The sequence below is a fragment of the Pelodiscus sinensis genome, chromosome 1 (genome assembly GCF_049634645.1).
Source record: "Pelodiscus sinensis isolate JC-2024 chromosome 1, ASM4963464v1, whole genome shotgun sequence".
Classification (NCBI taxonomy): domain Eukaryota; kingdom Metazoa; phylum Chordata; order Testudines; family Trionychidae; genus Pelodiscus; species Pelodiscus sinensis.
Window position 1 is genome coordinate 17854923 of NC_134711.1, and position 12454 is coordinate 17867376.

Sequence of the window (12454 nt, forward strand, 5' to 3'; positions counted from 1 at the left end):
TACAAAGATGTTAGACTAGTAGGGGACAGTAGATAAGGAGAGGTGTTGATCAGAGTACAGGCAGTCCCCGGGTTACGTACAAGATAGGGACTGTAGGTTTGTTCTTAAGTTGAATCTGTATGTAAGTCGGAACTGGCGTCAGCCGCTGCTGAAACTGATCAGTTTCAACCGCGGCTGAATCTGGATGCCAGTTCTGACTTACATACATATTCAACTTAAGAAACCCAGGCATCCCCAAGTCAGCTGCTGCTGAAACTGATCAGCGGCTGATTCCAGGAAGCCTGGGGCAGAGCAACTCTGCCTCGGGCTTCCTGTAGTCAGCCGCTGGTCAGTTTCAGCAGCGGCTGACTTGGGGACGCCTGGGGCAGAGCAGCTGGGGTGCTGCTGGGTTGCTCCAGTAGCGCAGCTCCTCGGCGCTACTGGAGCAACCCAGCAGCACCCCAGCTGCTCTGCCCCAGGCGTCCTGATTCAGCCACTGCTGAAACTGACCAGCAGCGGCTGAATCAGGACGCCTGGGGCAGAGCAGCTGGGGTGCTGCCGGGTTGGTCCGGAGCGGCGCTGTGGGACCAACCCGGCAACCCCCAGCTGCTCTATCCCAGGGGTAGGCAAGAAAACCCTGGTCTGCTGGGGGGGGGCACTAGCTGCACCCCCCCCAGCAGACCAGGGGGACAGGAGCAAAGCCGCTGAGCACGCTCGCAGCGGGACAGCCCGGGCGCACTTGGGCTGTCCCGCTGCGGGCGTGCTCCATGGCTTTGCTCCTATTCCCCTGGTCTGCTGGGGGGGTCCAGCAAAGCCGCTGGACCCCCCCTGCAGACCAGGGACACCAGAACAAAGCCGCCCAGGAGCCACCCGTGAGCTCCGGCGTGAGAAAAGCCCCGTTCGTAAGTGCGGATCCGCCGTAAGTCGGGGACTGCCTGTAATAGGTACAAGAAACAGGCCAGCAACTAGTGGTTCTGAGAAATGCAAATGTGATTATTTTTGAGGGTTTTTTTAAGGGATAGTCAGTGAGAGAGACATAGATCACTTGATGATTACCTGTTCTGTTCATTCCCTTTGGGGCACGTGCAATTGGCCACTCTTGGAAGATAGGACCCAGTATGACCATTCTTATGTTATTGTCTGAAATTGGAATTGAGTTGTGTTCTGAGTGAATATACCTAGCCATTAGGTACTTGTACTTCAGACCTTGACATTAAGGAATTTCATGTCTGGATCTCAGAAAAAGCAGTTTGGGGTATGTCTACATAGCGTTTTAAAACCCATGCATCTCAGAGTTAGGATCTACATGCACTCAGGCTCAGCCTGGAGCTTAGGTTCTGAAACGGCAACTCAAAGAACCTTGAGCATAGTGAAGTATCTGGAGAACAATGAGAAGTATAGAAACAAGAATTGTAGCCATTAATAAATAACCATTTTTGTGGATGACACCAAAGCAGCATAAGTGAAAGGATGAACTGGCTCTCTCCAAGCATAACAAATGAAGGCTAATCATTGGATCAGTTAAGGCAACAGGAAGATCAGTAATATAATAGAAAACAGGCAAAGACTGAGGCAGACTAAGAAGACTTTAGCCATTTAGCTGTACACGGATCATGCAGCCATAAAAGGAGATAAGAAATTAAGAAAATAGTATGAGTGAGGGTGTAGCCCCAAGTTGGTGAATAATGCATTTGTATTCTGGCACCTGGCTTTGACAAAACGTATGTCAAATAGACTTGTGCACCTGTAAGCCATGATCAAGGGATTCTGGTTTACTCCTTCTTGCTTAGCCTGTTTAATATTGGACTTGGCAGCTCACTAGACAAGCAAGCATGTGCTTGAAGAACAAACTACCTAGCACTGGCAGGCAAGATTGCAAACTCGGGGAGCTGGCGGGGGGGCGGGGGAGGATGGAGGAAAGGGGAGAGAAGGGGTGTTATTCATCCCAGATGAAGAACAAATATATTTGTTTTGTATCAAGAGAAAAGAAGTTGTAAAGAGAGAAACAAGAACATTTGTCAAAATTCCTAAATGATTTAGATGCCTCGTTAAAAGTCACAGGGAGTTAGGCTCCTAAATGACGAGGGCCTAGGGTTCCCAGCTGGTTTCAACAAAAATACCAGACATACTTGACATTATATCACAATCTACATTACATCTTATTTAGAAAATACCAGACATTTATATTTTCTCATATTTTCTCAATTTGTTTCCCAAACACAAAGCTCAAATACTGGACTGTCTAATTCAAAACTGGACATCTGGCAACCCTACTAGGGCCCGTATCCTCAATGGTGTTTAGGAATCAAACTCCTGTTGATTTCAATGGAAGTTAGGCAGCTAACATTGTGATGAAGATGGTCCTAAGTCATTTATAAAAGTGTGACTTAGGTTCTCTTAATCAGTTTCCTAAGGGCCTTTAATAAATCGTCAGTTTAGCCCAATTACTATTAAATTTCTTTTGAAGGATTTGAAGTCTGTTTCCAACTTTATAAACTAGGGTTTTCCTGCAACTACCAAATCCTCCATTCTATTGAGGCCTCGCTCTAAGGATACAGCTAGACTGCTGGAGGCGGGAGGAGGGGAAGGGGGGGGGGGCGCAGAGGGATACCAGAAGTATCCTCAAAAACTCTGCTGCATCCAGGCAATGCATTTGCTCTTCCACTTTTTTTTTGCGGAAGAGCAAACACGCTCTTTCGGAAGCCCCATATTCCACATTGTACGAGGAAGAAGAGGGCTTCCGAAAGAGGGTTTTTGTTTTCAACATTTGGCCCAGTCCAACAAAAGAATTGGAAAAAGGTACTCAAAATGCAGAGTGCATTTTGCATACGTTTTTCCACCATAATCTTGTAGTCTAGCCGTGCCCTAAATTTCATGTTACTCCCGTTCTTGTTTAATTTATTATCTTCTTTCTGATTATAATTTGATTTTAATCAGGGATCCAGCATCCTTTCCACTAAGCTGAACAAAATGACTTTTAACACTGGCATGATTGGTTCATTTGTTTGTTTGTTTGAATTTACCTGGGCTATTATATAAATAAACAAAGCTACTCTTATAAAGCCAGAGGGACTGTTACCAGAATGGATTTTCCTAGACAAAAAATAGACATTAAAACCGGGTATAAATTTGTAAGAGCTTGCTAATAAAATATTAAATATATCAGAAGTTATAGACTTGAAGTGTTTTATTCACTGCTGTGGTCTTACACAATTAGCCTATGTGATTTATTACAGAGCTGCTTTTGACTATTGAAAGCATATACAATTATAAGGATATCTTTGTTTTGTTTTTTAGAAAATAGGTCCAAACAATAGGTCCAATTTATTACAAGGTAAATTTTGTGTGTAACTTATCTAAACATTTACATTTTATGCAACAGCTCTGTAGTTGAACATATATTCTGTTTCCTTATGCTGACAAATTATGACAAGTTTGATATAATTGTTTTTACTGGTATTTTACCATCAGGTCAAACGGCCTATCATAAAACTAATTAAATCATAGGATATTCCATTTTAAAACCAACTCAGAAACTATCATTGTGTTGAACTGGGCTTTTAAATTGAAGTGTGAAAATAAACACAATTTTCTTCTGATCAAAGTAAAACTATTTAAATCTGATTTTAATCATACATACTGAAAATGACCTTCCAGATTCAAACAATTCTAAACTTTAATCACAGATAAAAGTGATTCCTCTATTTTGTTGCTGGGAGCTATTTCTGGGCTGAGTATCTCCACAGAGATATTTGAGCATTTTACTCCCATTAATTGTAATAGGCATTTCAATGGGAATCAGATACCTAAATACTTGAAATCAATGGGAATTCAGTGTGTAAGTTTCATTGAGGATCTAGGCCTGAATTACACCGGTGTAGAGTGTGGGACCCACCCCCCCAGCACTGGGGAGCCCACTCTGGCACTCCAGCCCCCCTGCTGCTTCACTGCAGGGGCTGGAGCACACATAATCTACTAGGCTGGGCAGCCTGGCTCTGGTGTGCAAGGGGAATGTGGGGAGTATCTTTCTCCTTTGTTGAGGGCCACTTGTGTTCAGCCCCTGACATATGTCTGTGGGTCAGTGGCCCCCAATCCTCCCAAAAAAATCCCCACTTATGCTTTAAACCTTGGGTTACTGTTAGGAAAATTGTCATGGGATATGGCCATGTGTTTTCAGTCACATCAAAGATGACATCTTCATCGAGACATGTCCCCACTATTAATAACTTTGAGGATGCCTGTTTCTTTTTTTTAATGAAGGAGAGGGAGAGTGGGTTCCTGAAATCTAATAACGTTTCTTGCTCAGTCTTAGAAGAAGAAAAGGACTTTGTGTTTCTTGACCATTGCCACTTCAAGGAAAATTAGTTCTGCATTTTCCTCTGCTCTGCACATTTTTGCTTTTCACACTTTTTGGGTTAAAAATAAAATCCTGTTGTTATAGCTTGTCAGACAGAGCTCTAGTTACATTCCTGGACTGTAGAAATCATCATTTAATTTGTTATTCCTAATTAAAAGCACTCCAGAGCAAAGCCTGACTTGAGCTTAAAAAGATAAAAACCAGAAGATAGCATTAGACTGATTAGATAGTGTACTATGCATGTGTCTTCACCAAAGATTTTAAATTACACTTTCTCAGCTGGGACCACCTCAAAATCAGGTTAAGATATTTGTTACACAGTCTACTAACCTAAAGTCTGTATGCTGTCAACTCCTTATTCTGCTAATTAAAAACAGATAAATGTGAATATTTTAGAAAGACAGGCAAGAACATTCCTTATATCCCAATGCACTCTACAACATTCTACAAGTATTTATGTTAATTTTGTGTACAGATTGCTTTGGTACATCCTAAAAAGTTTACAGTAATGGGCTCTAATATTTATATAACTTTAAAGAAATGAGACTCTCATTGTTGAAGTTTAAACAATCTTTATGCTATATCCAGTGCTTTTGTTGTATTTAAAAAAAAAAAAAAAAGGTGCCGGTACTCCAAGGGAAAAATTGTTGAGATCTGACTGGAGGTGCTGGTACTGCGTCTGGAGGTGCCGGTACTGCGTACCAGGCAGTACCATAACAAAAAAAGCACTGGCTATATCTATTTGTTCCTTATTAATTTACATTCATAGAGAAGGGACCAATTTTGGCTTTACCCTGCCTTCCTCCAGCATCTAAAATTCCCAAGAATTGTGAGTGCACGAAGAATGCAAAATTCAGCCATTTTTTTTTTCAAATACCAGAATTTGTTTTTCCATATATGTAAAGCCCTTCTGCCAGCTGGAGCCAGCAGCAGTCAGGGCAAGATTCAATATTTAGGGTTTCTGCTCCATCCGTTCAACACAGAACAGGCTTCAGCCGCAACCCAGTAATCTGGGAAATTCACACACCTGGGCACCTCTGGGAGGCAATGCTTCCCCAGTCACAAGCACAGAGTCTGAATGCAAAAAAAGAAACATTTAATAACAAGGAAGGAAGTAATTTGGGAAACAGCAAAAAGTTCATAAACATTAGCCATGAGTAAAAGTCCCACCCTAAGTAGGTTGAGGAGTGGCCTTTTCTACACAGGTTCTTAAGTCCAGCAACCAAATGTCCCCTTCATATGCCAAAACCTTCTCTGCACTCCACTCTCAGGGTATGTCTACACTACCCCCCTACTTCGAACTAGGGGGGTAATGTATGCATACCGAACTTGCTAATGAAGCCCGGGATTTGAATTTCCCGGGCTTCATTAGCATAAAGCCGGCGCCGCCATTTTTAAAAGCCAGCTAGTGCGAACCCCGTGCCGCGCGGCTACACGCGGCATGGGCTAGATAGTTCGGACTAGCAAGCCATTCCGAACTATCTGTACGCCTCGTGGAACGGCTTGCTAGTCCGAACTATCTAGCCGGTTCGCACTAGCCGGCTTTTAAAAATGGCGGCGCCGGCTTTATGCTAATAAAGCCCAGGAAATTCAAATCCCGGGCTTCATTAGCAAGTTCGGTATGCATACATTACCCCCCTAGTTCGAACTAGGGGGGTAGTGTAGACATACCCTCAGTTACTGATCTTGGTCAGTGCTGACCCAAAGTTTAGAAGTGCATCCATAGATTTCATTTCCCATGCTAGGTGAGGGAGGTAAAGAGACATCTTACTCACTCCACTGGTCACTTGCCATCAACCTGCTCCCTTCTCTTCACTGCCACTATGTTGTACCTATCCCCCGCCTGTCATGCCTCTCCACTACGACTCTGCTGGCCTCTCATCACAGCTCCTCACTACCACCCTGGTCACCATCCACTGCCATCTGCCTCTTGGTTGTGACTTCTGCCCATCAGTGTCAAATGCTTTAATTTCCCAGTGATTTCACTCCTACCAAGCAATATAGAAGAAACACAACTCTACCACAATTAACATAAGTAAAGAGGCTCTTAATGATGCCTGTTTGACTCTGTTCTTTAAACAGTGTAGGAGGGAAGAAGGGGGGAAAGAGGACAAACCAGTCCAAGCAAGGGATGGTATGTAGCTTGTGATTTTGGTTATTAAAAAATTGGAGCCAAGATAAAACAGCATGGCACAGATACAAAGGCAGAAACAGAAACTCTACTGCAAACAAAGGCACAAAATAAAACAGAATGCCTTTGCAAATGTAAAACAAGTAAGAAATGCAAACGCAAACAATACTCCAGTTCCAAGCCACAAAACACAAGTGCAACATCTCTCAGTTGCCCACGTAAATCCTCTCCCCTTCCCTTACAGCAACACACCCAGGGTATGTCTACACTACAGCGTTAATTTGAGTTAACTTAATTCAAAATAGTTAATTTGAATTAAGCTAATTCGAATTAATGCATCTACAGAAAAACCTATTTTGAAATAGTATTTTCCTATTTCGAAATCGCATGTCCACACTGAGTGGATCCTGAACCGAAGTTAAGGCTGGCCGGAACCAGTCTTAAAATCATGCAGGCTTGGAGCTTGCACGGGCACTGTGGCCAGGGTCTATCCCTTTATGGCTCTGGGGCTGGGGGAGAGGATAGTTTTCCTGGTTAGGCCCAGAGTGGCCACAAGGGCTCCCTGGGAAGGGCTGGAGGCCCCCTATTTCAAATTAAGTGTCTACACAGCACTTAATTCGAAATAGCTATTTTGAATTTGGCATTACTCCTCGTAGAATGAGGTTTGCCAAATTCAAATTAAGCACTCCGCTATTTCGAATCAATTCAGAAATAGTGGTTTGTATGTATAGACTCTATTAAAGTTAACTCAGAATAACGGCTGTTATTTCAAATTAACTTTGCAGCATAGACATACCCCCAGAGTCCCAGCTAGCTGTAAGAGAAAAATTCCTGCTTACATATATGAAACTCTTAATTAAAAATCATTGCACCATTGGAGCAACTTAGTCTGTGGATTCTCCATCACTTGCAATTTTTAAATCAACCTTGGATTTTTTTTCTAAAAGATATGATCTGGTTTAAATAGTAGTTAATTCAGCAGATCCAGGGAACTCAGACTGGATGATCACAAAGATTCTTCTGGCCTTATAATCTATGAATGTATGAGCTCCTCAGATCTTGAAATGTTTTCCTTGTGGAATCAGCGATCACAGCCCACTAAATCAAATTCCAGTTATTTATCCCTTATTTTCCTCTCTTCTTACTATCAGATCAATAGTTTGGGCTATGAGACAAGCAAATTGACAAGAAGAGAAAGAGAGATGTGGTTAAGCTGTTCCCTACTTTACATAATTCACTTGCTTTCAAAAACACTATGTTTGTGCACATTTATGAAAAGACAGTGGACTGAGCACTGACCTGGAAGTCAGAAGTTCTATTTTGAGTTCTGTCTTGATTTAGAGGCAACTATGAACAAGTAACTGTCCTTCAGTTTGAAATGGGTTGCCTGATGATGATTTCCTTCTTTGTAAAATTCTTTGAGAGCTACAGAAGAAAAACTCTCTATAGGCCTTACGAAAAGACAATGCGAAGTCTGTCATCGACTTCAGTGGCCTTTACGTCAAGTGCTAAAAAGCTAAATGTTGTCATTAACCAAGATAGAAAGCAAAATTAGGAAAAAATCATAAGAAACTTATAAGTTAAGATTACAGAAGGTACAGCTATCCTGTATGTCCTGTATCTTTTATTATATGAATCCTATAACATAAATAGGGACAATATTAATCTTCCTTAATTACCAAGTCTTGTGGATAAGGGAGAAGCGGTGGATGTGGTATACCTAGACTTTAGTAAGGCGTTTGATACGGTCTCGCATGATATTCTTATCAATAAACTAGGTAAATACAACTTAGATGGGGCTACTATAAGGTGGGTGCATAACTGGCTAGATAACCGTACTCAGAGAGTAGTTATTAATGGTTCACAATCCTGCTGGAAAGGCATAACAAGTGGGGTTGCACAGAAGTCTGTTTTGGGACTGGCTCTGTTCAATATCTTCATCAACGATTTACATATTGGTATAGAAAGTACGCTTATTAAGTTTGCAGATGATACCAAGCTGGGAGGGATTGTGACTAATCGGGAGGATAGGGTCATAATTCAAAATGACCTGGACAAATTGGAGAAATGGTCTGAGATAAATAGGAAGAAGTTTAATAAAGACAAATGAAAAGTGTTCCACTTGGGAAGGAACAAGCAGTTTCACACATACAGAATGGGAAGCGACGGTCTGGGAAGGAGTATGGCAGAAAGGGATCTAGGGGTTATAGTGGACCACAAGTTAAATATGAGTCAGCAGTGTGATGCTGTTGCAAAGAAAGCAAACATGATTCTGGGATGTATTAACAGCTGTGTTGTGAGCAAGACATGAGAAGTCATTCTTCCGCTCTACTCTGTGCTGGTTAGGCCTCAATTGGAGTATTGTGTCTAGTTCTGGGCACCGCATTTCAAGAAAGATGTGAAAAAATTGGAGAGGGTCCAGAGAAGAGCAACGAGAATGATTAAAGGTCCAGAGAACATGACCTATGAGGGAAGGCTGAAGGAATTGGGTTTGTTTAGTTTGGAAAAGAGAAGATTGAGGGGGGACATGATAGCAGTTTTCAGATATCTAAAAGGGTGTCACAAGGAGGAAGGAGAAAACTTGTTCATCTTGGCCTCTGAGGATAGAACAAGAAGCAATGGGCTTAAACTGCAGCAAGGGAGGTTTAGGTTGGACATTAGGAAAAAGTTCCTAACTGTCAGGGTGGTCAAAAACTGGAATAAATTGCCCAGGGAGGTTGTGGAATCCCCATCTCTGGAGATATTTAAGAGTAGATTAGATAAATGTCTATCAGAGATGGTCTAGACAGTATTTGGTCCTGCTATGAGGGCAGGGGACTGGACTCGATGACCTCTCGAGGTCCCTTCCAGTCCTAGTATTCTATGATTCTATGATTCTTAACTGAAAAAGAATAAGTGTATTGCCTAGTATAAGTGTAAAAAGACAGCAGAGATTATTAACTTTGGAAATGTATTAGCATTTTCAAACATTTGTGATTCAGTCTATCTATATAACTTTAAAGTTGCATTTGGGTAAATTTTTTGTTTGTTTTTGGAGGCTCAGATTTTTAAGAAAATGAAAAAATAGAATTGTGCTTCCACTGAAACTTTGACATTTACCTCTTTTTGAGTTTAATGGGCCATGGTAGGGATGCTGTAACCTATTCAATAAAATCTGCCAAACTGATTTCAGTGGAAATTTTAGATATATAAAGGCTTCAGCTTGGATCCTTTTTTTGTTGTTGTTGTTGTTCTGGAGAAGGCAGGCTGTGTTTAAGTAATGAAACCTCTCTCTCATTCTTTCTCTCTCTCTCTCTTTCTCTCTGTCTCTCTCTCAACAGAAATCCTATTTCAAGCAGCGATTTTATCCCACAAAGGGAAAAGTGCAAGTTTGACTTGGTACCACACACATTTCTGATTAACAAACTAGAACTATAGAAAACTGACATGTCACAATGAAATCAATTAAAGGCTGAATCTGCTAAGGAGTGTCAAAATATAATTGGAAATCATTAAGCAGATGTGTTTCTAGTGGGATACTGCATGGATTTGTTCTTAGCCGTACGCTATTTAATACTTATATCTATGACCTGATCCTAGAAGAAAAAAAAAACTAATCACCGATTAAGTTATAGGCAACTTAAAAATTGGGAGATTGGTAAATAATGAAGAGGATGAGTCATTGGTACTGAGAGAGCTGGATCACTTGGCAAGCTGGGTGCAATAAAACAAGAAGGGTATGTCTACACTACAACACTAATTCGAACTAACTTAATTCAAATTAGTTAATTCGAACTAAGCTAATTCGAATTAGTGCATCTAGACCTAAAAACTAATTCAAATTAGCATTTTGCTAATTCAAACTAGCATGCCCACATTGAGTGGACCCTGAACCGAAGTCAAGGATGGCCGGAACCAGTGCCGGCAGGGCATCAGGTTAGGACTTAGAGCGTGGAGTTGCTGCCTCAGGCTTGCCGAGGGCTGTGCTTAAAGGGACCCAACCCCCACTCCGGACAGACAGTTCTCAGGGTTCCCCACTTGCTTGTCTAACTCGATGACGAATGGCAAAGCAGTCCTGTCTTGGAGTACCCTGAGTGCCCTCACTCGGCACATCACAGCACTCGGCCATCAGTCTGGCTGCACTTGTTGCAGGCTGCCATCCCGGAGGGGGAGGGGGGTTAGTCGGGGGCTGTCAGGATCCAGGAGGTCCTGCAGGAGAGCTTCCACCCCGAGGAGCCCACAGAGCCACCCCAGTCCTTCCCATCGGTGACTCGTGCCCCATTCCTCCCTTACCTCCTTCCACTTACCCCTCCCTAGCCCCCCTTCCTGATGTAAAAAATAAAGGACACGTGTGTTCAAAAATACAAACTCTTTATTTAACAAAACTCGGTGGGAGGGGGGATTAACCTCTGGCGAGACTGGGAAAAGGAGGTGGGAGAGGGGAAGAGAGAGGGTGGAAGAGGGGAGGGAAAACCTGGGAGGAGGGAGCTGGAAGGGCGAAGCCATGGGAAGAAGGAGGAGGGGAAGTATAAAACTATGGTATGCCATATCTTCAGTACTGTGTACAGATGTGGTCTTCTGAACTCAAAAAAGATATTTTGGCCTTGGAAAGGGTTCAGAAAAGGGCAACTACAATGATTAGGGGTTTGGAACAGGTCCCATATGAAGAGAGGCTAAAGAGATTGGGACTTTTCAGCTTAGAAAAGAGGAGACTGATGGGGGATATGACAGAGGTCTATAAAAGCATGAGTGGTGTTGAGAGGGTGAATAAAGAAAAGTTCTTCATTAGTTCCTATAATAGAAGGACTAGAGGACACCAAATGAAATGAATGGACAGCAAGTTTAAAACTAATAAGCGAAAGTTCTTCACACGGCACATAGTCAACTTGTGGAACTCCTTGCCACAGGAGGCTGTGAAGGCTAGAACTATAACAGAGTTTAAAGAGAAGTTAGATAAATTCACGGAGGTTGGGTCCATGGAGTGCTATTAGCCAGGGGGTAGGAACGGTGTCCCTGGCCTCTATTTGTGGAAGGCTGGAGCTGGATGGCATGAGACAAATCGCTTGGTCATTGTCTTTGGTCCATCCCCTCTGGGGTACCTGGTGCTGGCTGCTGTCAGCAGACAGGCTAATGGGCTAGATTGGTCTGACCCAGTATGGCCATTCTTATGTTCTAAGCTCAGGGTCAGGGGTCTCACCGGACCAACTTGATTTTCATGCAGACCTGCTCCTGGGTTCGCATGTGGCCTTTGGTGGCCAGGCTGGCAGCTATCCTGCCCTAGACGGCTGCATTCCTGTGGCAGTACAGAGGTCGTGGACGTTGGAGGCCTCCCCCCAAACCTCGATGAGGTCCACGATCTCCGCACTAGACCAGGCAGGCACCCACCTCTTGCAGCCCCGAGCAGGCTCCTGGGAGCTGCCAGCCTGGTCCTTGGAAGAGGAGGAGGGCTGGGTGGCAGCGGGTGGCTGGCTCATGCCATGCCAAGTGCAGGGTCTGCTGGCTGGGTGCTGGTAGGCTTGAACTGGCACGAGCACTGTAGCCAGACTATGCTCCTTTAAGGGCTTCGGGGCTGGGAGGGGGGCAGAAGAGTTTCCCTGGCTTGGCCCAGAGTGGCCACCAGGGCAAGCTGGGGAGGGCTAGCCTCCCACTAGTTCGAATTAAGTGGCTACACAGCCCTTAATTCGAACTGCTTAATTCAAACTAGGCGTTAGTCCTCGTAGAATGAGGTTTACCTAGTTCGAATTAAGCGCTCCACTACTTTGAATTACATTCAAACTAGCCATTTGTATGTATAGACACTATTAAAGTTAATTCGAACTAATGGCTGTTAGTTCGAATTAACTTTGTAGTGTAGACATACCCGAAGTGTTTTAATATGGCTACATAGATGCATGTAGGAAATATGAACTTAGGCCATACTTATAGGACGGGGGGCTCTCTGCTGGGAAGCAGAGACTCTGAAAAAGTTGTAGGCAGCATAGTGGATAATCATCTGAACATGAGCTCCC

General features: G+C 43.2%; 1 protein-coding gene across 1 annotated transcript in view; it reads left to right on the forward strand.

Moving 5' to 3' along the window:
- Positions 1–12454, forward strand: part of SEMA3E (semaphorin 3E) — a 328199-nt gene that overhangs the window by 267716 nt on the left and 48029 nt on the right. The window lies entirely within an intron of this gene.